The sequence below is a fragment of the Macrotis lagotis genome, chromosome 6 (assembly GCF_037893015.1).
Source record: "Macrotis lagotis isolate mMagLag1 chromosome 6, bilby.v1.9.chrom.fasta, whole genome shotgun sequence".
Taxonomy (NCBI): Eukaryota; Metazoa; Chordata; class Mammalia; order Peramelemorphia; family Peramelidae; genus Macrotis; species Macrotis lagotis.
Genome location: NC_133663.1, coordinates 84362316 through 84389107, shown reverse-complemented (window position 1 = coordinate 84389107; position 26792 = coordinate 84362316). Strand labels below are relative to the sequence as shown.

The 26792-nt window shown below is 37.4% G+C and overlaps 1 protein-coding gene across 4 annotated transcripts in view; it reads left to right on the top strand.

Annotated features, from left to right (window-relative positions):
- PARD3B (par-3 family cell polarity regulator beta) overlaps positions 1–26792 on the top strand; it is a 1291415-nt gene that overhangs the window by 1245115 nt on the left and 19508 nt on the right. The gene's annotated exons all lie outside the window — the stretch shown is intronic.

The following is a 26792-nucleotide window of genomic DNA, read 5'->3' as shown; positions in this document are numbered from 1 at the left end:
TGTTTTTGGCAGCTTTTAGAATTTTCTCTTAAATCTGGGAGTTTGTGAATTTGGCTATAATATTACTGGAAGTTTTTCTTTTGGAATATCTTTCAGGAGGCTACCAGTGAATTCTCTTGATTTCTATTTTAACCTCTGCTTCTAGGATCTCAGGGCAATTTTGCTGTATTATTTCTTGAAAAATGAAGGCTAGGCTCTTCTCCTGATCATGGCTTTCAGATAGCCCAATAATTTTTTAAATTATTTCTTCTGGATCTGTTTTTAAGGTCAGTTATTTTTCCAATGAGATACTTCACATTTTCTTCTAATTTTTTTTTTTACTTTCTTGGAGTTTTATTTATTCCTGATTTCTTGCAAAGTCATCAGCTTCCTTTAGTTCCATTCTGTATTTGAAGGAGTTATTTTCTTCAGAGAGCTTTTTTATCTCCTTTTCTAGCTGGCCAAATCTGCTTTATAAGGTATTCTCATTTGCCTTTTGTTTTGCTTTTTCCATTAGGCCTAAACTGGTTTTTAACATATTATTTTCTACAGTATATTTTTGTATATCTTTTGCCAAGCTATTGATTTGGTTTTCATGATTTTTCTGTATTGCTCTCATTTCTCCTCCCAATTTTTCCTCCATCTCCCTTAATTGCTTTTCAAAGTCTTTTTTGAGCTCATCCATAGTCTGAGCCCATTTTATATGTCTCTTGGAGGTTTTGAGTACAGAAGCTTCAATTTTGTCATCATCTGAGTATGTGTTTTGATCTTCCATGGTAATAAAGTAATTCTCTATGGTCAGATTCTTCTTTTTCTGTTGTTTAACTCATTTCCTCAGCCCAAGACAGCACTTCCAAGGCTTTGGGGGGTTTTCTTGTGGGGGACACCCCACTGGGACCTTTATTCCTCCAAGGTCTGGTTGTAGGCTAGCAGCAAAGTCCTACCCTGAGGGCCAGCAGAGAAATCTATGCAGACTTCTCTTACTGTCTCTGGGGGAGCAGGCTGCTTACTCCAGATTCTCGCTGCATATTCTGCCTCAAGTGTTCCTCACTCCACACTCATTCTGTTGTAGTAGAGTTCTCTCACCACCACTTCAAGCTGTTGCTGGTGATCTCTGGGCTGGACTGGGCTGTGCTGCGCTGCAGTTGTGGCTTTTTTCCAACCCCCAGTCCTGGTAAAACACACCTTTCCCCACAGAACTTCTAAGTTATCATGGACGGGGAAAATATATCACTCAGTCTTTCTATGGATTCTGCCCCTGTAATTTTGGCTAGGTTGGCTTTTAGAGTTTGGGGGGGAAGAAGTTCCCAGGAAATGCTGCCTTCACACAGCCATCTTGGTTCTTCCCCCCCACTACTAAGAATTTAATATTGGATTCAAATTATTATCTTCCTGATTCCAGCTCTAACACTTCCTTCACCTATATTATGCTGTTTTTGATATCTAAAATCTCTGCTGAAAAAAAAACTCCAAAAGATCCAATAGCATTCATCAGCAAAGAAATACTACCAAACCACTTGTCTCCTTCCCTTCTTCAGCTCTGTATTGCTTTTGAGATTTTTGGGTCTAGGACTAGAAATAAACTAATTAGAGTCACCTAAGTGTCCAAGTAGGAGGGGTAGAGAGAAGAGAGAAAAGCCTACAGGAAAGAAGGATACTGATAAAAGGGAAATCAGGAGAGAACTCAAGGGATGGGAAAGTGCTGCCCTGGTCCACAACCCATTTCATGAACCTCCATTTTTGAATGGCATTTTAGTTGTCTCAGGGGAGTTTCTATTTGTATTAAATCCTATGGGCTTCCTAATTAGAACAGGGGGATTCTTTCACCACAAGCAATTTTTCACAGCTTGTGGGTTTTTTTTTCATAAAAAGGTTTTACTGTAACAGGATGTCACAAAGCAGGAGTGCAATTGTGGTTGAGATGACATGGCACATTCATCGCAAACTCCAATTTTCTACTGCCTGTGTCTACCCCCAAAGAACTCCTTTCAAAGCTCAAATTTCTCATACTTATTATCAATTCAGAAGGTAATTTCTTCTTAAAGAAAATGTGTTCCACAATTGTGAGTTCCCCAGACATAAGTGATTGGAATTTTTCCAGACACGAAATAAATTTTTCAGGTGTAGGATTTTGTATGTCTTCTACAGTGGTTTGGCATAATAACTGAATGAGTATGTGATCCTTAACAAGGAATGCATGCTGGGCTAAACTTGAAATGGTTCCTTAAAAAAAGAGAGAGAGGAGGGAGAGGCAATGAATAAATGAATGGAAAAAGTTACCATTTTTCCCTTCATCTTTTGATTTTTACTCCCATAGTTATCCAAATAAAGACATCATAAAATAGTTGGAGTGTTTGTTGGCCTCAGAGGCTTCTTGCTAATATACATGTCTTCTGACAATAGCCTTATGACCCAGGGAATTTACATAATGTTTGTGTGACTCAGTCCGAACCTTAAGTCATATCTACTACATCAGTCATTGATAGAGCTACCACGTGGGAAGATCTCAATGTTGTGAAAGGGGAGCTCTTTTAGTATTTGCATATATAAAAACATTGGATAGATGATAGATAGATAGCTCTGTCATATCATGTCATTCTCTTTATATCCAACTCTTTGTGACCCCATTTGGGATTTTCTTAGAAAAGACACTGGAATCATTTGCCATTTCCTTCTCCAGCTCATTTTTTACAGATGAAGAAATTGAGATTAAGTGACTTGCCAAGGGTCACACAGCTAAGTGTCTGAGACCAGTTTTGAATTCAGAAAGAAGAGCCTTCCTGATTCCAGACCTGACTTCACCTAGTTACCCCAAATGACTCTATATTATAATCTTAGCGATGTATAGATGTATATGTATAGATGTGTGGATAGATATAGAAAAATAGATAGATATAGAAGTAGCTATCCATCCATACTCACATATAGAGAAAAGAGAAAAAAAAGAGAGAGAGGAGAAGGTGCAGTATGCAATGGATAGGACTTCCCCACGAGTGGGGTGGCTAGGTGGTACAGTGAAGAGAGCATGGGCCAGAGTCTGGAGGACTTGAGTTCAAATCTGACCTCAGACACTTAATAACTACCTATGTGACATCGGGCAAGTCACTTAACCCCATTACTTTGCAAAAACAAAAACAAATCTTGCCCAAGATACTTTCTATCCTTAATGATGATGAACTGCATGTATTCCTGCATAGAAAAATGATACTGATAATACTCATATGAACCTTCTCAGTTAATAGAGCAGGTAGAGGGAGCTTTTGTAGTTGAAGCACAGGAGAAAGCTGAATTCGAAGATAAAATATGGTGTAAAAATGGAGTCAATAGAAAAAAAGGGAAATGTGATGGGAGAAAGAAAAAGGAGAGGGGGAATAATCCAAGATATTTCACATAAGATTTGTTTTATTACAGTGAGCTATTGCAATGATATGGAAGGGGGGAGGCAAGGGGGAATGAGGGAAACTTTGCTCTCATCAGAGGTGGCCAGGAGAGGAAACAGCATATATTCTCAATGGGTATAGACATCTGCAGTAAGAAGGGGGGGGAGCAGGGGGAAGGGATGGGGATGTGAATAAAGGAGGAGATGATAGACTATGGGGGGAGAGGGGTCAGATATAACACATTTTCTTTTTTACTTCTTGCAAGGGGCTGGGATTGGAAGACCTGCCCAGGACCATAGGGCCAGGTGGATGCTAGGCCTAAGGGGTGATATGGGGGCTCAGGGCCTCTTGGCCCCAGGACCAGGGATCTGTCTGCTGCGCCACTCAGCTACCCTACAGCAGAGTCAGAGTGAAAGGAGAGAGAAAATATAGTACATGGTAGTGGAGAAATAAGAAAGGAGGGAGTTGCGATCAGCAATGGCAACGTTGGAAAAATATGGAAGTAACTTTTGCGATTGACTTATGTTAAGGAATGTGATCCACCCATGACAGAGTTGTTGGGGTTGGAACAAAGACTGAAGCACATTTTTTATTATTATTATTTGGGAGAGGGTACAGGGCAAATGGGGCTGGGTGGCCTGCCTGGAGATGCATGGCAGGGTGATCGTTGGTTGTCTGAGGCCGGATTTGGACCCGGGTGCTCCTGGCTCAAGGGCTAATGCTCTGTCCGCCACCCAGCCACCCCTACTATTATTACTATTTTATTTTAATTTGGGTCTTTTTTTTTCCTTTTTTGTTTTTGCCGAGCAGTGGGGATCGGGTGGCTTGCATGTCACACGGCTGGGTGATTGTTGGGTCTACGGGGCTGGATGTGGACTCGGGTGCTCATGGCTCCAGGGCTGGTGCTTCGTCCATTGTGCCACCTGGCCATACTTACTATTATTTTTTTTCAATTTTAATTTTTTTTTCTCTCCCTTTACTTTATCACTCAAGCAAGTCTATATTTATGGGGGGAGGGGTATTTCATTTACTCTTAAACAAGAATATTTTATTAATGTAAAAAACATTTGTACAAAATGAGAATAAAAAAATAAAAATAAATTTAAAAAATAGAACACAAAAAAGATACTTTCTATCTGTGAGACCCTAGAAAGTAATTTTTCCCTCTATCTACCTTGATTTCCTAATGTGCAAATGGAAGATAATAATAGTTCCTCCCTTCCAGGATCCTTATGAGGATCAAATGAGACAAAATTTGCAAATGGCTTTGCAGACCTTAATTTATTGTATAAATGCTAGCTATTGTGATTGAATATAGATATATAGGCATTGCAATTGTCTTTTACTGTTCCCCATCTACCTGCCATCCCCTTTCAGATTCCCATGATTCCTTCTCCCCTTGACTTTTGAAGTAACACAAAAGAGACCCCTAGACCTGCAGCCTTCTGCTTTATCTCAGCAGCTGTAGCTTCCAAGATTCCGGACTCTGAAGAACACTGTTTGTTATTCCAGTAAATATCCCCTGTCTTATTATGACTCTGTTACAAAATCAGCATGCCAGAGGAGAAGATTATTATCTCACAGAAGTCAGGATATTCAAACCAATCGTTCCCACAGCAACTATAACTCTAGTCACATCGCAAACAGTATATATAAACAGAGATACAGAATAGCAGATGAGAAGCTAATAAAGGCATGATGTTTCTGCCACTATTAAAAAGAGAAGCAGGGCCAGAGGGACTGTTGCAAGGGGAGGAAGACTCATTTGGACAGGTGGGAATTTACTTCTTCCTTTGTAGGTCTGGCCTTTTCCACAAAAGATTGAGAGGACAATGAAGTGGTAAAAGTTGAAGGGGGAGGAAAATTGCAGTCATCCCCCGCCCCCTCCAACCCTGGAGAGAAGACGTTTTCCCAGCTGTCCCACCCTGAATCAACATTCAATAGAAAAGCTTTTTCCACACTCTTATCGAAAGGGTTTCTAAAGTAAGTGGCCATATAGCTTTCTTGTTCCCCTGTTCCTGTTCTGTACTACATTATTGGTCCTTCTACTCCTCCGCCTTAAATACTTTCCTTCACCTCACACCCATTGGCTCAGAGCCAGCTTTTAAAAATTATTAGGCTCTTTCTCACCAGACTAACTATATTAGGGAAAAATAGAAAAGAGAAGACAGATGCAAGGGGAAAGAGGAGTCACTGTTTTTTTGGCTTTGTTTTTTACATTCACAAGAAATGAAATAAAATGAATGCCCAACAAAAAGAATCGGAATAACATCCTTCTAGTCCACTGTCTTCTCCTAGCATGAATTCACATGAAAACCAAAGATAAAGGAGGTATGTTAAATTTTTTTTGAGACCATTACTGACTGTTTTGATCTGCTACCTATCTTCTATTAGACTTTGGGCATATAACTAATTTATATTGCTATACATAACCTTATATGAACATTTAACTAATTTTTATTGCCATATACAACCTTTAGTTAGTCATACACATAAACTAATAGGGGGAAAAACAATTTAACCTAATGATAAAGTAAATTTTTAAACCGGGGCTTCCCCAGGTATGCCCAGGTTCCTGGTTATCTTGGGGGTAGTCATCTATTCAAATTCATATCTACAAGCCCCCACTGATGTATGTCTTTATATTAGACCTAGCCAGATAATAAAAGAATTAAAATGAAAAGGCATTTAATGAAACAGAATAAGAAGATAACAACAAGCAATTAATTCAAGTATATTTAATGCTCTCCATTCCCATTTCCAAATAGCATCCACTTCAGGGCTATTTCCCAAATATTAGTCAATGAAAATCAAAAGTTTCCAAAGTTGCATAAATGTAACTTACAAGGGTTCTAAAAACCTGCAAACTTAAGATACTGACTCTTTTTCCCTCTTCTATATCCAGTTCCTCTTACCCCTTGCTTCTTCCTCCCCAGCTCCCGATCCAAAAGTCAAATCCATAGTATGGCCAATAGTCATCAAAAGAAAATATAGAGATACTTTGACAGTCCCCTAATTTAGAGGAGCATAATGGAAGATTTTTAAAGCTGAAATGAAAGGTTTATTTTTGTGATACTTGATTACTACTTTGTATGTTTAGATTTTAATGTTCAACAGTTTTTCTCCTTTAAACAAAAAAAAACCAAAAATTTTTGTCTCTTCAGTGAGAGTCTATTGTCATCAATAGCAGTAGATACCTTGAAGGAGGCATTAGAATCAAGACTTTAAGCTTGAAGGCATGGTTAATGAAAAATTATCACATTCTCCCATTGTCATCTACCTATTTTATTATTTATGTATTTGTATGTGTGGTGGAGTGGATAGAGGTCTGGACCTGAAGTCAGGAGAATCTGAATTCAAATTCAGCCTCAGACATTTACTAGCTATGTGACCCTGGGCAAATCACTTAACTTGATTTGCCTCTACTTCCTGTAAAATGAACTGGAGAAGGAAATGGAAAACCACTCCAATATCTTTGACAATGTAGTCACAAAAGTTAGGCATGACAGAAATGACTAAGCAAATCTATGTATATATGTAGATGGGTGTGTAACCCTTAATCAAAGCAATTGAATTGTACTAAGATCGAGAATGATAACAAGCTTTTAAAAAATAAAGTTTAAAAAATAGTACAAGTACTTCTGTCTTACTAACTGGTATAAATTACAATTTAATCTAACTGTTGGTCTTATCTCCAGACTGAATAGAAAACTTTTTTTTCTAACTCAGCCTAAATCTTTCCCTTTGGAGGCTTTTCCATTGTCCTAAGTTTTGGTGTCAGAAAACCCTTGTAAACTCTCACAGCTGCTGGCCAGGTGTTTCTCAGGGAGAATCTATTCTGCCTCCCCTCCCCGCCTCTCCCATAGCTACCACCAATTACTCCCCATTTTCTAATTCCTTTGAAATGTGGTTTCCAGTCTTAATGCAGCCTAAAATAGCCTTGCCCTAGGTGACTGTAGTCTTGCCTTGGTGACTCATTTTGAATTTTATTCTAAAACCTGTGAATGGTTTTTAAAAAATTGTTACCTTGCCACAACTCCCCAAATTTATATATGTGTGGCTGACTTTTTGGAACCCAAGAATAGGGTCTTATTCCTGTTAAATTCCATTATACTAATTTTCTGGATGTCTTTGGATGCTGACTTTAGAATGAGAGAGGCAGAGTGGAATAAAAAATAAGAAAGCTGAGTTTTGATTCAAAGGAATTGAGTTTAAATCCTGGTTCTTCCTCTTATTGTCTGTGCAAAGATGGACAAATCACTTCTTTGTGAGCTCCTTGAGGGCAGCAACTTCCTTTTGCCTTTCTATAATAACCTCCCCACTTATCTCATACTTATATGTTTATTGTTTGACCTATCTAAGCCCCAGTTTCTTCATTTGTAAAATGAAAGGGTTGGATGAGAAAAACCTTTGAAAGTCCATTTCAAGTCTATAATCTATAATCTTACCATCTTTTTGGATCCTGACTGACATCCAATTTGTTGTCTATTCTTCCTAAATTTGTGTTATTTGTGGATCTGACAAGCATACAAAAATACCTTTAATAAAATCATTGATAAAAATGTTAAATAGCTCCAGGCTAAGGATAAATTGCCAGATTCCTCCATTGGATACTTTTTTCCAAGTTGCTATTAAACCATCCATGATCACTCTGTGTATTGTTGATTCTGTACATTCCAAATCTATCTAATTAGACTATTGTCTAACTAGCCACCACTTACTTCTCCATCTCATCCATAAGGATAGGACTCAAAAAACTGTTAGGTGCTTTGCCAAAATCTTTGTAAACTATATTCTTCTCTTAATCTACCAGATCAGTAAGTAGCCCTGTTAGAAAAGAAAATTGTTATGATTTGTCCTTCATTCTCAGAGAGGACCATGACATCAGGGAGGTGATGCTATGACATGCAAGTGAATTGAATTAATGTGAGGGAGGACTGTGCAAAGTCACCAACCTCACTCTCTCCTCTGGAGCCATCTGGGTCCAGTGGTCAGATATAGATCAGAAAAGGAAATTAGGTTAATCTCACATGACCTGTTCCTTCTTAATGAAGCTATACTAGCTCTTTGGGACCGTGATCTCCTTTAAAAGTTTTATTGCTGCCTTTTATCATTACTTATACGTTAGGTGGGTGGGATAGTTAGGGACTTCTGATCAATTGTCTCTCTCCCCTTCTTTTGTTGGATGAAGTTACAGGACCCATGGGACAGGTAGCAGAAACAATAGGATGGAAGGATGGTATCCTTTTCAGAGTCTGAGTGGTCAAATTTGCAAGGACTTTGCCCCTCACAGACTTTGAGTGGCAGGCATGAGTGGCCTATTCATCATTGTAAATTTTGAGTGCTCTATTTGTATATGGAAGGTACAGGAAACTGAGGCCTGGCAAAGAAAATTGACCTGACCTCCTGCCCCTTTCTCTGCCCACTCATCGAACAAGAGGTGATTAAGTTTCTACTAAATGGGGTTGTAGAGTCAGTTATGAAGAGAGTCAGATCTGGAGAAAGAAACCTCTCAATCAGTCTGGATCTGATGATGTTTGTCCTTCATTCTTGAAGAAGACCATGACATCAGGGAGGTGATGCTATGACATGCAAGTAAATTGAATTAAAATGAGGGAGGACTGTGCAAAGTCACCAGCCTCCCTTTCTCCTCCAGAGTCATGAGGATTCAGTGGCCAGATATAAATCAGGATGACTGGAGATGGCCCTGAATGCTGGGCAATCAGTGTTAAGTGACTTGCCCAAGGTCATACAGTTAGTGTATCTGAGGCTGGATTTGAACTCTCATCCTTCTGAATCTAAAGCCAGTGCTCTAGCCATCATGTTTTCTAATTGCCCTTGTCTAGATCTAGATCCTGAAATATAAAGAAAAGCAGAAAACAAAAAAGAGTCCCTGCCTTCAAGGAGCTTTTCAAAACACTCCTTTGGGACTTCTCTAACAGACTTCACTGTGCTATCACCCCAGGTAAATTCTCTTCCTCTGCTGTCCTCCCAGCTTTCTTTTGTGTGCTATCTTCTTCCTTTTGATTATAGTCTGAGAGTATGAACCATATTTTTTTTTTTTTGTATTTATATTCTCAGTATCTGGTTTGTGTAGTGTCTGCCATACTTTTGATTAATAATGTTGATTCATTGATTGATTAATGCAGGAAATAACATGAAAGCAATTATGTACCTTATATGCAAAATAAATTGGAGATAATCTCAGAGGGAAGGGGGTAGCAGTAGAAGGATCTTAAGAAAGTCCCCTTGTAGAAGAAAGGATTAAAATTGAGGATTGGAGGATGCCAAGGAAGGCATTCTTCTCTTTCTCCCCTTTGCCTTCTTGTACCTGTCACAGGGTTGATCACTTTTTTCTCTCCATCCTAAATTGCCCCCAATTAGCAATTTCATATTATAGAAGCAATGTAAAATAGGAAGTGCTACAAAACTCAAACCCAGGAAGTCAAGTTTCAAAGAAAGTCCATTTATCAAGGTGAATCAGCCAGAAGACCTGTAACCAGGATGCTATTGGGAAGTCAGACTGAGTTTCCTTTGGTCCCAGAAATGAAGGTTTCTGTTCTTTCCAGCAGCACATAGTACTTTAGGACATGATGTCAACTGAGCTAAAGTGAAGCTTTAGAGTCTCATAGCGAATCCCAGAGCAGCTTTAGGAGTCCCAGGGAAGGAACGACCTAAGAAATATCCCACAGGCCACAAAGAGTAGGGCAAATACATCACAAGAAGACTAGGGCCTTCTTGCTTTGCTTGCTGTTCTTGTTTAGACATGTCCAACTCTTCATGACCCTAGCGACCATAATGTCCATGGTATTTTTTTGGCCAAAAACATAATGCAGTGGTTTGCCATTTCCTTCTTTACTGGATTAAGGCAAATAGAGGTTAAGTGATTTATCCAGGGTCACACAGGAAGTATGTGGAGCCATAGACTCTAGACTCAGTTGTCCTTAGCCAAAAAAGTTCCCTAGATCTGAGCCTCTCTACTTGTGCGCACACTTTCACTATTAGCTGTATGTGAATTTGCAGGAGAGTGAGCCCCAGGTTAATGTGGGAGATATTTTGTTAATAGTGATTTTGCAATTCCACTTTAGTGAATGCCTTTGAATTGAGCTAAGTGTGTCCTTGACTACTTGAGTTAAGGTAAACACACAGGTATTAACTTGTGAACTAGAGTTTTAGGAGTGTGGAACAAGAGGGTACTTTGAGCTTTGGATCATCCCTCTCCAGGTGACTCAGCCTGCTAGTGTGAGTTGCAAGGAGGCAAGGAGGAGGAGGAGAAATAGCTCATATCCCAAAGTCAACACATCAAAGTTATTTTTCAGTCCCACCCCTCCTCCCAGATTGAACCCATCCTTGTGATGAGGTAAAAATAGTTATCAAAAATCATACACTGAGAGAACCTGTCACATAATATATTCTGTTTTCCTCCTAATCCTACCCTATCCATTTGCAGTGAGGGAGGAGAGATACTGGTCTTTTATTCCTGCTTATTTTGCTCTGCATAAGTTCTAACAAATTTACCCTCATTTTCATTATTTCTTACTCTTCAGTAATATTCTTTTACATTCATCTAATGGATTTTTTTCAGCTATTCCCCAATTAATGGCAGTCATATTATTTCAAATTTTATTTAGGCACCTTTGTCACATAATTCCTAAATGAGATCTAGAATGGTTGGACACTTCACAGCTCAACTACCAATGCCTCTTTGTACCCACTGTCCTAGAACTGGCCTCTCTAATATTATCATTTTTGACAACCACTTCCTTTTAATGAAATATCCTTCTGATAATACACTACATGATTTTCAAGAATTGAAGTTTTCATAAAATAAAATTTCATAAGAGAGCATTTAAACCACAAAATAAGGTTTTAAAATAAATACTTCCAGTATTTTCATTTTATTTCTCAATGGAACCATATAGACAAAATCACAACCTAGTTCCACTTCATTTTTCCAGCTCTATGACACATTACTCCCCTTCAAATACTTGCTGTTCTTCTCATGTAACATTTCCTGTCTTGTCACATGCCCCATGCTTTCCCCTTCTCACCCTCCACTAACCCTTCTTTGAATTCCTAACTTCCTTCCAGACAAGAAACCTTTTCTAATGCCTGCCTAATACTACCTCTTAACCTTTATATATTTAAACTAACACTTGCATTTTTAGGTATTTCTTTTGATAGAATATCAACTCTTTTAGGGAAGAAACTATTTTATTTTTGTTTGGGGGGGTGGAGAGACACATTGTAGGGGTTTAATTGTTGGTTGATTGGTTGTTATACTTCATTCTCAAAGATCACCAAAACAGCATCACTATGTTAGAGTCTTACTATGTGTCCTACTGTGGCTGATCAGACTAATAGGAGCTCAGAATACTCTACCATAGGTAGGGGACAAATAATCCATGTAAACACCTGGGGTAAATTCTCTAAATCTGAGCATCTCCCGCTTTCATTCTGCCTTGCCCAGAGAACACAGCACCCTCTCTGAAGAGGGGACGCCATGCTGGGCAGTTCTGTACCAGTGTCTCCCATGCTGCAAAATCAATTCCAAAGTTCTTAAGAGACATCTTGAGAGTGCCCTTGTATCACTTTTTCAGTTTAATAAATGCTTATTGAGTGATTGATTGAGCAGCCCACTTGAGAGAATGCTGATATTATCAAAAGCAAGCAACATAGCCAACTTTACCAGCAGGTGCATTTTACTACAAGACACTTTGCCAGATATGCTGGAGATAGGAAAGACCCTTGAGCCTAAATCTCAGTCATACCACTCATTTCCACTTTTCTCTAGAGGCTTCCACAGCCTATAATGCCTACCCCATATACTGTATACTCGGATTCTAAATCCCATCCTTTCTTCAAGGCTTAGCTTAATTAAGAACCATTTCTCCCTCCCTCAAACATCATTTCTTCTTCTGAGTTCTCTGTGGTCTATTTGGCATAGCACAGACATTGAGTCAAGGACCTTTCCTTATATTCTTGTCTCTCCAAATACACTGCAGACTTCTTGGGATTGAGAAAAACAGTGGTTTTTGCCTCTTTGTATAAATATTTGGCTGTTGACCACAATGATGAGAATAAGATTTACAAAGACTACAAATTTGTTCCTGTCACCAACCAAGAGAATCATCTGGTTTTTTTTTTCTTTTGTCTTAAGGTAGAGGTGGGAGATTCCAACCAAACAGGGACACATAAAGCAAGAGCTCATTAACTGAGTTTATTTTTTTCCTTTAAAGCAAGCATTTTCTTCCTCAAAGCCATTCTGATGGATTGATGGATGGATTACTTGAGAGTCCTCTAAGGCTTTCTTACTCAGCTAGTATAGTTCAGCTCTCCCTCTAGTTCCCTTTCCAGTTTCTCCTTTCCTTATCTCTTGTTGCTTGTCCTTCATTCTTGAAAACTATGACATGGGGGGGGGGTGATGCTATAACATGCAAATGAATTATATATAAGTATATAAGTGAAAGAGTACCATGCAAAGTCTCCTCTGGAAACCAGGAGAACAATGTACACATTAACAAGACTGAGAGATGATCAACTGTAATGGATGTAGCAGCTGCTCTTAGCAGTTCAGAGAGCAAGGACAACTCTATTAGATGGGCTATGGACAATTCCCATTTAGAGGAAGAAAAGAAAAACTAAACTAAACAAAAATTCTTCAGAATCTGAGGAACACTACAGTCACTTTTAAAATAATATGTCTTATGTATTTCTTTCCCTTATCCTAATTCCTCATACCAAAAATGAGTGACCTGTAAACATGCTTAACATAAATGTGTAAGTACAATATAAGGGGAGGGGGATGGAAAGGGAGAGTGAAAGGAAATTTTGTAACTTAGAAATATGCATAGACATACGTATTAATGTTAAAAAAAACTTTCATAACATGCATTTGGAAAAGTAAAGCATCAATTAAAAAAAGTCTCCTCTGGAGTCATCTAGGTCCAGAAGTAAAATATGCATTAGCTCGACCCTCCTAGCATTCATCTTCAAAACAGAAGCAAGAAAAGAAGATTGTGACACAATTATATCCGCATGCTCCCGAGTGGGAAACATTCGTGACTATCTAGATGACAAAAGGGAAATGTCCAGAAAGTCCCTTATTTCAGATGAGATTAACAGTTAGGTCATTTGTTTGTTTCTTCCATATATCATTATTTAAGAAAATTGTTTGTTTCTTCCATATATGGTAGATGTGATTGTCAACTTCCATTGGTCTGGTTGGGACATTTTTGGTTTTATTTAAAGTTATTTAAAAAAAACACAACAGCTTTTTCACTCTACTCTTAAAAGTGTCTAAAACTTCTGGTTGGTTCCCCATCCACCCTCATTTTCTAGGCTTGCCTGTGATTAGCAGAATTTCAGTTCTTAACTTTATATAGAAACCTTAATCTAATTAACTAAGTAGAAAATTCCCTCTGCTATTTTGAGAACTGGTAAGTACATTGTAAATAAAGAAAACAATTAAATAGTTAGTTCACACCTCATCAAACTGCTTAATAACCTGATTATAGTTAATTATACAGAGTACTCATAAAATACATCTTGTAGAAAGGTAAATCATCAGGAGAAAGGGAAAGAAAGGGGACAGCCGGATAAAGATGTGTTTTTGCTATGGATAAGGTGTTAAGTGTCAGAACCAGACTGTTTTTCTATCTGTAGAAATGTCTGCCTGATATTTTCTAATATAGATTGTGAAGGTCTGAATCAGAACCCCTTTAATTGAAGCATATGTAGCCTCAGCATGACAATACTGCAATTCTTTTAATCTTTTTAGACATTTTCCTCTCAGGTGGTCAAGATAGGTTCACATATTTTACCTCATTCTCACAACATTCTTATATATATATATATATATATATATATATATATATATATATATGTATATATACTTTTTTTTCAAAATATCAAGTATTATTTTACAGATTGAGAAGATGAGGCACAATGGAAAAAAAAGTAATTTAAGCATTCATATTCTTGGTGGCCAGTCTTGAAGGGGAAATCAAACACCTTGGATATTTTGGAGACCAAGGCATTAATAGATTTCTAGATACCATCAGACAACTCATTTCTCCAATCAACTCATTGTTAAGATTAATTAAGGGGCAGCTGGGTGGTGCAGTGGATAGAGAACGGCCCTGGAGTCAGGAGTACCTGAGTTCAAATCTAACCTCAGACACTTAATAATTACCTAGCTGTGTGGCCTTGGGCAAGCCACTTAACCCATTGCCTTGCAAAAAAACCTAAAAAGAAAAAAAAAGATTAATTAAGGTCTTTTTTGTTGTTACTTTATGTAGTCCTCTCAAGTGTTTGACTCTTATGATTCCATTTGGAGTTTTCTTGGCAAAGATACCAGATTGGTCATTTCCTTCTTCAGCTCATTTAATAGAGGAGGAAACTGAGGCAAACAGGGTTAAAGGACTTGCCCAGAGTCGCCTAAGAGTCTGAGGCAGAATTTGAACTTAGGTCTTCCCAACTCCAGATCTAGAGTTCTATCCATTTCATTGTCTAGCTGCCTATAAATGCTAATGTATATTCATGTATACAAACACATAGATGTTGTATTTATTCATACACATGTGTGTATTTACACATTCATGTATGCATACTTGTGTTCATGTAGATATGTATAGACACTTCTGTGTATCATCATGCATATAAGTGTATCTATATACTTATATATGCATATACATTATATATATACATTATTCATAGCTAGACAGTACAATAGATAAAATAAATAATTGGGAGCCAAGAAAACCTAAATCCAAATCATGCCTCAGATAAGGCATTTGCTAGCTCTGTGATCCAAGATATATTATTTAACTCTTCTCAGACTCAGTTTCCTCAATTGTAAAATAAGGATAATAACAGGACTTGCCTTACAGGGTTATAATGAAATTGAAATGAAATAATATATATATATAAAATATTTTGCAAACTTTATATTACTATATCAATGTTAGCTAATATTATTTGATCTAGGCAAGAGCATTAAAGTATTATAGGATTTTGAGTTGTAAAATATTCCTAGGAATCATCTACCTAACCCCCCCCCCCCATTTCACAGATAAGGCAATGATTTGCCCAAGGTCATACCATAGGCTAAAAACTCCTTGAAAGCAGGGAAAGCTGTTTTCTTTCCCTTAGGTATTCCCTATGCCTACTTTGTGCAATACACAATAGACATACAACAAGCACATAATAACATGATAGACACATAATAGCCACATGATTGTTGAATGGTAGTGAATCGAACAGAATACAAACCCAGTTCTCTGTCTCCAAAGTCAGGGCTCTCTGATGAGCTCCTAAGATTTCTAATTTTTCAAGTTGAATAGAATCCCCACCAGCCTGTCCCAGAGTCTGCATTTAACAACAGGGAGGCTTGCAGGACAATGTAGCATAAAGACTTTGTAGGATGATGGATTATGTGGACAAATGCTATCTATTATTTTAAATGGACAAGGTCATCTATTCACAGGCCAGAACTAATTACAAACAGTATTAATAACAGAGAAATTGGGAAATTTTAAAAGTTCTTTTGATTTCCTCATAGAGAGTTTTTTTTAAAATGTAAAATTTCAAAGATGGATTAATAGACTCTAAAGTTTGGGTTGATTTTGGATTCTCTCTTTGGCTCCAAACTCTTGAACAACCTACTTGAAGTATTCTGGAAAGTCTGATTTCCTCCTCATAAATAATGTACCATCAGGTGATCCTATGAACACCACCCAAGCTTTAGAGGAATGATATATAAGGGTAAATGTAATCTAGTATGAAAATATTATCATAAAATCCTAGTGAGACTCGTGGTCTAACTGTGGGAAATGTTAGTATTAGGAACTTTATCTTTCTACAATTCCTGAAAGCCTTTGACACGTTGGCAAATGGTAAATAACTGTTATATTTGAAAATGGATCTTTAGTTTTAAATCACTTCAGCATTTACTTTTAATTAATGCCTTCATATTATACTCCACATATTTGTAAACATTGTTAGTCTATTATGAGGTTTGTATAAATTATTAAAACCATAGCTTCCTGACTAGTTTGAAGCTCCCCTGGTTGGTGTGTTTCATGTGGACAGCACAGTATAAAGGGAAACAAATATGCTTAATATCAGTCCATTTCATATCAGGACCAAATCCCACTGAAATCAAAGCAATGGGAATAGAGTGAGAGGATAAATTTACAGTTTTCTTTGAATTGTTCAAGGAGCACAAATCAATAAATCAATGAGGTAGAGAACCAACATAGGCTAAAATAACATCTAAAGAAGTTCCTGATAAAAGGTTTAAAAAAAATAAAAAAGAAAGAAACTACTGGTCTCTGGAACTGAGCGCTAGTTCACTTAAAAAAAAAAAAAAGAAGTAGGCAACAGTGGAAAGAGACTTGAAAGACTCATGACTGTGAGTAGCTGTATTAGAGATTTGACTGTTTTGAAATTTTACAAAGTTGAGGGTGAGGAAAAGCTGCAGCCATGATCAGTTCTCCCTCCAATCCTTTATTTGCTGGAGCATGATCTCACCAGGAAAGTAAACCCTGGATGGGACTGTGACAGGTAGAGTAGACAGAAAAAGTCACATTACATCAAAGGGAAGGATGAAAAAGAATATTTTATTTTCAATAAAAGATGATTTGAAAATAAAAGATTTGTAATGGCATTAAGAACCCGTTTTTACTAGCCATGTAATGATTAGCTAGAGCATTAAGAGACCAAGGCAGAATGGGTGAGAAGCTCAGCAGAAGTCATTATTACCTAAGACTCCTTTAATAACTTTTATTATTTGTTGAAAAATCATAGCAACAATACAGTTCAGTAACCTTTGTGCTTGAAATCCATTTTGACTAAAAAATGAAAGCTTGAATAGAATTTGATTTTATGTAAAATCTTTCAATGCTGATGATATCGCAAAAGTGCTTGGCAGAATAATGAGTTAGATACTGATAGCTGGGAAAACTATATTAGGCAAATGGCACCACCATTGTGTGTACCAGTTCAGCCTCAACCTGCAGCTTTGGAACTTACTTACCAAAAAAAGAATATGAAGACTGAGATTAATTTTCTTCAGTGCTTTGGTAAAAGAATCACAAAAGTCTTAGAGTCTATCTCTCTGAAAATAAATGGAGAGAGGCAGAGAGAACTTCTATGTATTTATTTTAAGTGACCTATGGTTTAGTTTGTATGTGTCATTTCTACCACTCTAATTCCATACATTTATCCATGTCATGTTTCCCCAAATTTGTCTTCTGAGGATGAGCCTCTCCATATTTAACTATCTTTCTAGCAACAGATATAGTCTTCGCTAAGGCCATACTTGGAGCCAGTCCTAATTCTGTTGCCATGCCAGAATTTGTGGTCTACTGATATAGCCTCAAGTCCCCAGGTCTATTTCCTTGCCATGATGAGACATTGGATTAAGATTTTTTCTCTTAAAAAGTATGGGATTTGGTTCCATATGTTGGAGGACTATTTGGTAAAACAAATACTCTTGGAACATAATTGATATTTCAATGTTTTAAGAACTTATTTTGAAGTTTTAATAATTTAATTCAGTGATTATTAATTAATTAACAATAATATGATTAATAATAATAGCTACCATTTACATAGTGCTTACTATATGCTAAGAGTTTTAGGATTATAATCTCATTAGATCCAGATATGATCTCATTCTTCCTGATCCCTGACTCTCTGCACTTTGATATCACCTAGCTGCCCCAATGGAATGTAAGCTCTGAAGGAAAGAGACTTTTTTGTTCTTTGTATCCCCAACAATTAGCCCATAACAGGTGATTAGTAAATGCTTCTTAAGTGAATATTAGTTAAAGAACTGAACACTCCCAAACATAGGGACTCAGGGACCAGACATAGCAGAAGTAAGGTTCATATTTTGTTGACAGTTACTATAACTAGAAAATTTTCTGATCCCTCTGTCTCTCCTTTACTTCTGATTTTCCTGATCCTGCCTGTTTACTTTCTGAGCTGAGAGACACCCAATTCCAACACTCCAGAGCTATTCCTCTTATCCTTCCTTCACTGCCCCATTTAAACTCTGGGAAATTCCATGTTCAAAACATTAAATTCACATCCTAGTCTTTTAACCTTATGAAATATAGATAGATTTAGACCAGAAAATTTTAGAGCAAATTGTACCCAGGCCTTTACAAGTTCTTATTTCCATCCATAAACAAATTTCTAAGACTAATGCAGTTGCCCAAGATTAACTTTGAGAGCTTGTGAGTTTACTTGATAATATAAATGATCACAGGGAACCAAATTTTGCGTCTGGAAATTGTGACCGGCTTTCCTTTGAGGACAAAGCAGTTGTGTCTGAATTGCTTTAAAGTCCAAGGCAGCTGGCCAGATGTTTGCACAGTTAAATTGTATCCAAGCCTTTCTTGCAACATGTTCCAAGCCAATTGCTATATTCTTCTGTGAATCTGGCCCATAATAATCTTCCAATAAAAAGGAAACAATTGATTTTTCTATGGATAAAACTTGATTCTCCTCTACTTTCTATGCTGCCTGAGGACGTTCTGACATGTTTGGTCCTCATGTCTCTCCATCTCAGGATGACGTCTAAGGATACCGTTCTCTCCTTGCCCATATGCTTTCCATATAGGTACCTCTGCACATATCAACACAAACATGCTTTATGGTACCATGCCATAATAACCTCCATTGAAAGAGAAAGATATTCTTTTATATTCTATATATTTATATATATACACAGTTACACAGAACTGTGTCAGAGAGAAAGAAGGGGCATATTTGATGACAACAAAAACAAAAGATTATCAGTCAAAACTTTAAAAAATAGAACATGATTTCTATAATTTTTGAAGTCAGAGTGGGGCATGGCAAGAACATACACTTCATGTGAAAGAAGATCTGAGGGGCAGCTAGGTGGTGTATTGGATAAAGCATCGGCCCTGGAGTCAGGAGTACCTGGGTTCAAATCCAGTCTCAAACACTTAATAATAACCTAGCTGTGTGGCCTTGGGCAAGCCACTTAACCCCGTTTGCCTTAAAAAAAAAAAAAAGAAAGAAAGAAAGGAGATCTGGAGGTTTTAATGGACTATCAACAGTCTGACATAGCAACCCTCAATACTAAAGTGACCTTACACTGAATTATGACAAGTTTAGGGTAGCTAGGTAGAAAAGTGGATAGAGCACTATACTTAGGAATTTAGGAAGACTCATCTTCCAGGATTCAAATCTGACCTCTAACATTTTTCTAGCTATGTGATCCTAGGTAAGGATCATTAAAGGTAAGTCATTAAATCTGTTTGCCCCAATTTTCTCATCTGAAAAATGAGCTGGAGAAAACAATGGGAAACCAAAATCATTGGCAAGAAAACCCTACAATTGGATTCCAAAGGATTGGATATGACTGAAATGTTTGAAGATAGGTTTAATAATCAGAACAAAAAAGTTGATAGTCTTATTATACTCGTTCCTGTGCTACTCTAGCTCATTTGAAGTTCTGCGTTGAGTTCTAAACACCACATTTTTTTTGAGGAAAGGTCATTGATACAAGCAGCATGATGCATTGCAATCCTGAGATTTAGAGTTGGAAGACTTGAGTTTTGCTGCGTCTAACCTGTGTGACCTTGGGCAAGTCACTTTGCCTTTGATTGCCTTGTTTTCCTCATCTGTAAAAATGAAGTTGAATTAAATTATCTCTTTAGTCCCTTCTAATTCTGAATGAGGATCCTGTGATTCTAAACTGAAGAATATCAAGAGGAATCTCATGAAGCTGTAAAGAGCCCCAAAGACTATGTCCTGTGAAGAGGGTCTGAAGGAACTAGAGATGTTTAACCTGGAGAAGATTTAAGTGAGATGCTCTCAAGTATTTCAAAGGGCTATCATGTGAAAGATTGATTAAATTTATTCTAATTAACAACCCCCTCCCCAAAAAATAAAAAAGAATCCAGCAAGGAACAATGGGTAAAAGTTGAAGAGAGATACATTTTAGCTTGATAAAAAAAAATACTTCTAACAATTATAGTTGTCCAAAATGCAATGTGAAACCTTAGAAAGTAGTTGATTCCCCCTCCCTTGAGACCTTCCATAGAAATCTGGATGACTATTTATAGGAAGTATTGTGGAAGAGATTCCTGTCTAGGTACAGTCAAGAAGTTTCCCAAGATCCCTTTTATTTTAAGATTCTAAATGGTCCCCCCCATTTTGTTTTTCCCTTGCTTCAATCCCAGGGTAGAGGGTTTGGAAAATGGGAAGGAAATTAAAATTTATAGAATTTAAATGTAGGGACCTATAAAGATCATGTCATATAACTCTTTTCTTTTAGAGATGAGGAAGCTGAGACCCAGGGAATTTAAATAGTTTCCCCAAAGTCATGAATCTACACTTCCCATGTTAATCCTTTCATGGAATCAAACCATTAACCCTCCTCAAACCCATTCACCAATTTCTGCTATTTTTATTTATATATTTTTATTGCAACATTTTTAAAAACTCATTTCTCCTTTTTAGTGTAATATCTAATGATTATAATTTCCCCTGTACATTTTTCTTTCATTCTTCTTCCTGTTCCCTGCCTTCTCTTTTTTATTTTATTTTATTTTTAGGGGGTTTTTTTGCAAGGCAAATGGGGTTAAGTGACTTGCCCAAGGTCACACAGCTAGGTAATTAAGTGTCTGAGACTGGATTTGAACCCAGGTACTCCTGACTCCAAGGTGTGTGCTTTACCCACTATGCCACCTAGTAGCCTTCTCTTTTTAAATGCAATTTAGTAGAAATTTATTAATTATTTACTCTATGCAAAATCCTGGAGGAGTCTTAAAGAAAATATTGTCTTTGCCTTTGAGTTCAATCTGGAGGAGTGGAATAATACATGCATAAATAACAATAATATAAAATAAAATCTGATAGGTCTGCATAAAAAAGGTATGAACCCAAGTATGAATAGAAGAGGTCATCTCTGTATTTACACACCTTTTTGTCCCACTTTGCCAAATAATCCCTTTCTAGATCCACATGGGGTTGTTCCCCATTCATGAAACTACTACTCTCACACATCTGCCAAACTTCACTGTCTTCTCCTATCCATACCCTCCCTCAGAAAATCTCTTTTGGCTGAATAGTAGCTTTAGATGACTTTTTTTCCCAACTAAATCTCATTTTGCCTAACTTCTGGATCTTGGCCACCAGATCAGCTCAAACTCTCCATACTTCTTACCTGACTTGTTTCAAGTAGCTGCCCTCACTTCATTTCTCTCCTGGTTTATCTGACATGCCCCCAACAAATGGAATCTTCTTAAAGCACAGATCCGATTGTGTCTCCTTTTCTTCTCATGTCTCCTGAGTAAAGTTCTCATTGTCTAACTAAAAGTTACCACTCCTTAACTGCTTTCAGACCCTCCATACTCTAGCTTCAGTGTTCCTGTCCAACTTTTTGTTCCATTTACTAGTCTATGGTACTGTCAAACTGGACTTGAAAAGGCATTCATCTCTCCCCAAATCTTTTGTATTCTTATATTAATGTCATAATAAAATATGGCACAGTGTTGGTTAAGTTAAAAATCTCACATCCATATATGGAAATTATTACCATGGGGTATTGTCTAAATTGATTCATCACTGTTACATGGCCAGGATTTCTTCAGTGAAGCACTTTTATACATACATATACACATACATACATACAATATATATACATTTCAAAAGATGTCTGTAGAACTTGACAGTAGTTGATGCTACTTACTGCCTGCCTTTTGTGCTTCAGCCCACAAATGAAAATCTAAACCTGACTGCTTGCAGTTGTGTTCATCAACTTTCTGCTTTTAGTTCCTTTCTTCTTTCTTTTCCTTCTTACCTCCAATGATGTCTAATGGAAAGGTCAATAGGATGAGGTCAGAAGACCTGAGTATTAATACAGGTTGACCTTCACTACTACCTCTGCTACCTTAGGTAATTTATATAAGTTCTCCAGAACTCAATTTCTTCATCTATAAAATGACAGAGTTAATCTCTAAGGTTCTAGGGATCTCCTAACCCTGCTTCCCCATGTAATTGCTTTCCCTTTTTCCAAGATAGCACTACTCTCAAATTCCAGTTTTTTCATGTAGTCTTTCCTTACCTCCTCATCAGATATGATTCTCCTCTTCTCTAAACTACCATAATACTCTTTGGAGATAGATGAAATACTTTGTAATTCTTAAAGTAGATTTCAACTATTAAGTCAAGGAAAACATTTATTGATGGTTCTATGTGCTAGACACTGGTCTTAACAAGTGGCATAGCAAAGAGGGCCAGGCCTGAATTTATATCTGAACTCAGATACTTAGTAGTTGTGTGACCTAGGCAAGTCATTTAACTTTATTTGTCTCAGTTTCCTCACCTGTAAAATGAGCTGGAAAAAGAAATGGCAAACTGTTCCAGCATCTTTGTCAAGAAAACCCTGAATAGGGTCACAAAAAGTCAGACATCACTGAAATAACTAAACAGAAAAGATTGAATAACTAAGGATCATAGAGCTGAACCTAGAAGGCCCTGAGCTAGAAAGATCTGAGACCTTCTAGCCTAACCCCATTGTTTTACAGATGAAGAAACTAAAGCCCAGCCAGGGAGGTAGTTTGCCTAGAGGAGAGATGTGACCCTGGTTTCTCTGACTCCAAAGGCAATGCATCCCACAGTACCAAGCTGCTTTTTATTAGATTATGTGGCAGGAATCTTCCAGCCTTATTATTAGTAGTAAATGCTGCTCCTACTACAATTTGCCATCTTGTATGGCATCTGCTTGGCAGAATTCTAGATCACATTGCTACACCAGTCACATAAAAATATTCTGTCTTGTCACATTAAAAGTAACTCTACAAAAATCAAGTCCTACATGTGTGGTCCATATTTCAATATGGAGTCACACATACCTGTACTTCTGACTTGCTTACATTTCTATCTTTGAATTTTTTGATCCCAAGCATTTCATCAGCAAGAACTGGTTGATAATTTAATTCTTCCCATAATCTTTTTTTTAGGATTTTATTTTTTTATTCTTTTAAGGCAGTAGGGTTAGATGACTTGCCCAAGATCACATATCTAGGTAATTATTAAATGTCTGAGACTGGATTTGAATCAGGTCCTCCTGACTCCAGGGCTGGTGCTCTATGCACTGCACCACCTAGCTGCCCCTCTTCCCATACTCCTAATAAGGTATACACTTTGCTTACTTCTGCACTTAGAAGTATTTAAGATTCATACTGTGCCAAAAATTTGTATGTGTATAAAATAACAAAATACCAGTTTTACCCTCCTAAAATAGTATTGGAAATATTTAGAAATTATTCAGGGGAATTAAGGGTTAGATACAGATACTTTATCTTAAACATTTTTACCATTTATCTAGGAAAAAAAAATCAAAATCAAAATGTTTTCATCTATCCGGGGAGAAAAGGTACCTGCTGAGGAAAAATTGAATGGGAGCAGGCTTGATCAATTGATTCCACCATCCATCCATCCACTAATTTGATTAAATTAATGGATATGAAGGAACATAATAGAGACTATGAGTTATTAAGGTTTCCCCCCCTTTTCAAACTTTTGTTTGGTTGCTTTTATAGCTTCTAAAGAGGTTAACTTTTGAGTGGCTCACACCTGGAGTAACCTATTTACAGATTGTAAAGGTTGTGAAACTGGGAGTGGCCCAGTAGGGGGTACAGTAAAAACAACAGGCCATATCTCTAGCTAAAAAGAGCTGTCTGGTGCTTCTGCTTTGTGAAGAATACAGGGGAAATAAAGAATAGGAAATAATGCTTCCAGAAATGCATACCTTCAAAGTGGTGAACTATGGTAGCCTCTCAAACCTAAACTTGGAAAAAAACAGTGACTTTCCTATGACCATGGAATGAAATAACAAAACATTTAATTGACTAATTAGGGTCTAATTAATTAGGGTCTAGGACAAGGGGTTTAAGGCAAGCACAAACAAATAATCAAATGATATGTTCTTTTGCATTAACTTTCCTTCTGATTAAAAACCAGAATCTTTTGAGAAGACACCAAGACATTTGTAAAGCCAACATGTTACAGGAACTAACTGGATTCAATTGCATACAATCCCGAGACACAATGTATACAATCCTGAGACAGAATAGGATTTTGAGAACGCTCCTCTTAGGCATTAACTTTGAATCATTAAATCCTATGGCATCTACTTCTTGTAATTCACTATTGCCTATAAAATAGATTTGGGGGGTGGTGGCTAAGTGGCACAGTGAAAAGAGCACCAGCCCTGGAGTCTGAGTTCAAATTCGGCCTCAGACACTTAATAATTACCTAACTGTGTGGCCTTGGGCAAGCCCTTAACCCCATTGCCTTGTAATAATAATAATAATAATAATAATAATAATAATAATAATAATAATAATAATAGAGTTTAGGAAATACTCCCACCATAAGATAAAAAAAGTCTCTTTTGTACCTACTGAACTGGTACTCTTGACTTTCGTACTCATCTTCCCCAACCCTATCCCCACCGCCAGTTGTTAATCGCAAAATTGATACTGGGCTTCCCACATGTGTATATGTGTCTATGTTGGGGGAGGGATATTATAACTCCAGAACAGAAGCAAAAATTAGAAATGAAGGAATTTGTCTCCTTTAGTAGATCTCCCTCCTCCTCCTTCCAATTGCTCAGTAATTGTCACTTCTTTTTAAATTCCAAAGAAATGTTATGAAAGAAAATCTGAAAATGGTCACATCTGCATCTGAACTGTATCCCCACTCAAATCTTCCACCAACTGCCAGGGCCCCCTCCTCATAATACAAAGGGAAACCGGAGTGGTGAAAGTTAGAAATTTTTCCAGTCTTTTTTGTAATGCAGGTCATCAAATGATCATTATATTTTATAGTTCTGTAAAGTCTATAGAAGTTGAAGTTGTGTAATAGGCATTGCAGAGTGTTCCCTTAATCCTGGCTGACCACATTCGTGCCTGGACCACAGGATAAAGGCCTGGTAACTGGAAACCTGAGACTATAGGAATTCCAAACACAGTCCTCAAACTCAAAACAGCTTTCTATTTCTCTATCCATAGCATGTTCTACTTGAGAGCCTGGGGTTTGTATTAGTTGATATTATCTGATTTTTTTTTTTTTAGCTGTGTGTTGTTTGGAAAAGAATGGGGGTAGAAAGCCCTAAAGAACCTATGAGTGGTGTATTTGTGGTGGATATGATATTGTGAGCTCTTTGCCCCTGGTTGAAAGATGCAAGCAACTAACAAAGATGGCATGGGTGGTTTTGGGCCATTTGGCTGCCAACCATTTATACACCAATCTGTATTCTCAAAAACTACATGCCTCCCCACCATTTTTTATCTTTCTTTTTAAAAAAAAATGGTCATGGGTTAAGGATTTGTTTGATGTTTGCCTCATTTCTTTCTGTGTACACAGAGTGCTTATAAGATTCAAAAGAACTCCAGTCTGCTACTCAGGAGTCTTATAAGTAATGACTTTAATGCTTTGTTCTGGGAAGGAAAATATCTACCTTTCCTGTTACTTGTCAATCAGTTCTGGCTTTTTAACTCTTAAACCTTGTGTCTCTCTCTCTCTGAACTTCCTCCAGCTGTTCCCTTTTCCCTTCATTATTTCTCAACTCACTGACTCTCTTCCATCCCTCTAAAGAACAACTTATTAAGATATCCAGAAGGGACCTAGGGTTACCAGGCATCACTTAAGCCTTCAGAGAATTCCAGAGGATCTTGAGTTTCTGAATTAGGAACTCTGATTCTACTACCTATGCTGAAATCTGGTAGAACTTGAAAGACTACTGATTGATTGATGTTTATCCTTCATTCTCAATGATCTTGACATCAGGGAGATGACACCATGACATGGAAGTGAATTGGATTTAAAATAAGAAGAACTATGCAAAATCACCAGACTCACTTTCTCCTCTGGAGCTACCTGGGCCCAGTGGCCAGATATGGATCTGGATGATAGGAGATGTCCCTGGATGCAATGGGAGACCTTATTCTTTTTAAGTTAACGTCTGTAACAGATCTCAGTTTCACTGAGGCAATGCCCATTCAGTGATTAAGGCAAGATAAGACAAAAATGAGGCAGAGCTGGCCTCTTTAACCTAGTCCCCCCCCCAAAAAAAAATCAATCTGGAAGGAGAAGACCCTAAGGATTTCTGACCAAAGCAGAATACTTGCAAAACCTGATGATTATGCTTGCAACAAAAACTATGAACAGGCTAAAATAGAATCATAATAAAATTATGTTCATGAATGGATATAGTTATTCTATAACTGATGACCCTGAATCCAGCCAATTCTGATTGATTTGTAGAGTCAGCATAGCACCATTTTTCCTACGTGCCTCGTAACATCAGTTATGATAGGTCTTTAAAGATCACAGTATCTTATTTGCTCTTCTTTCATCTTGTCTCACTCTCTAACCCAT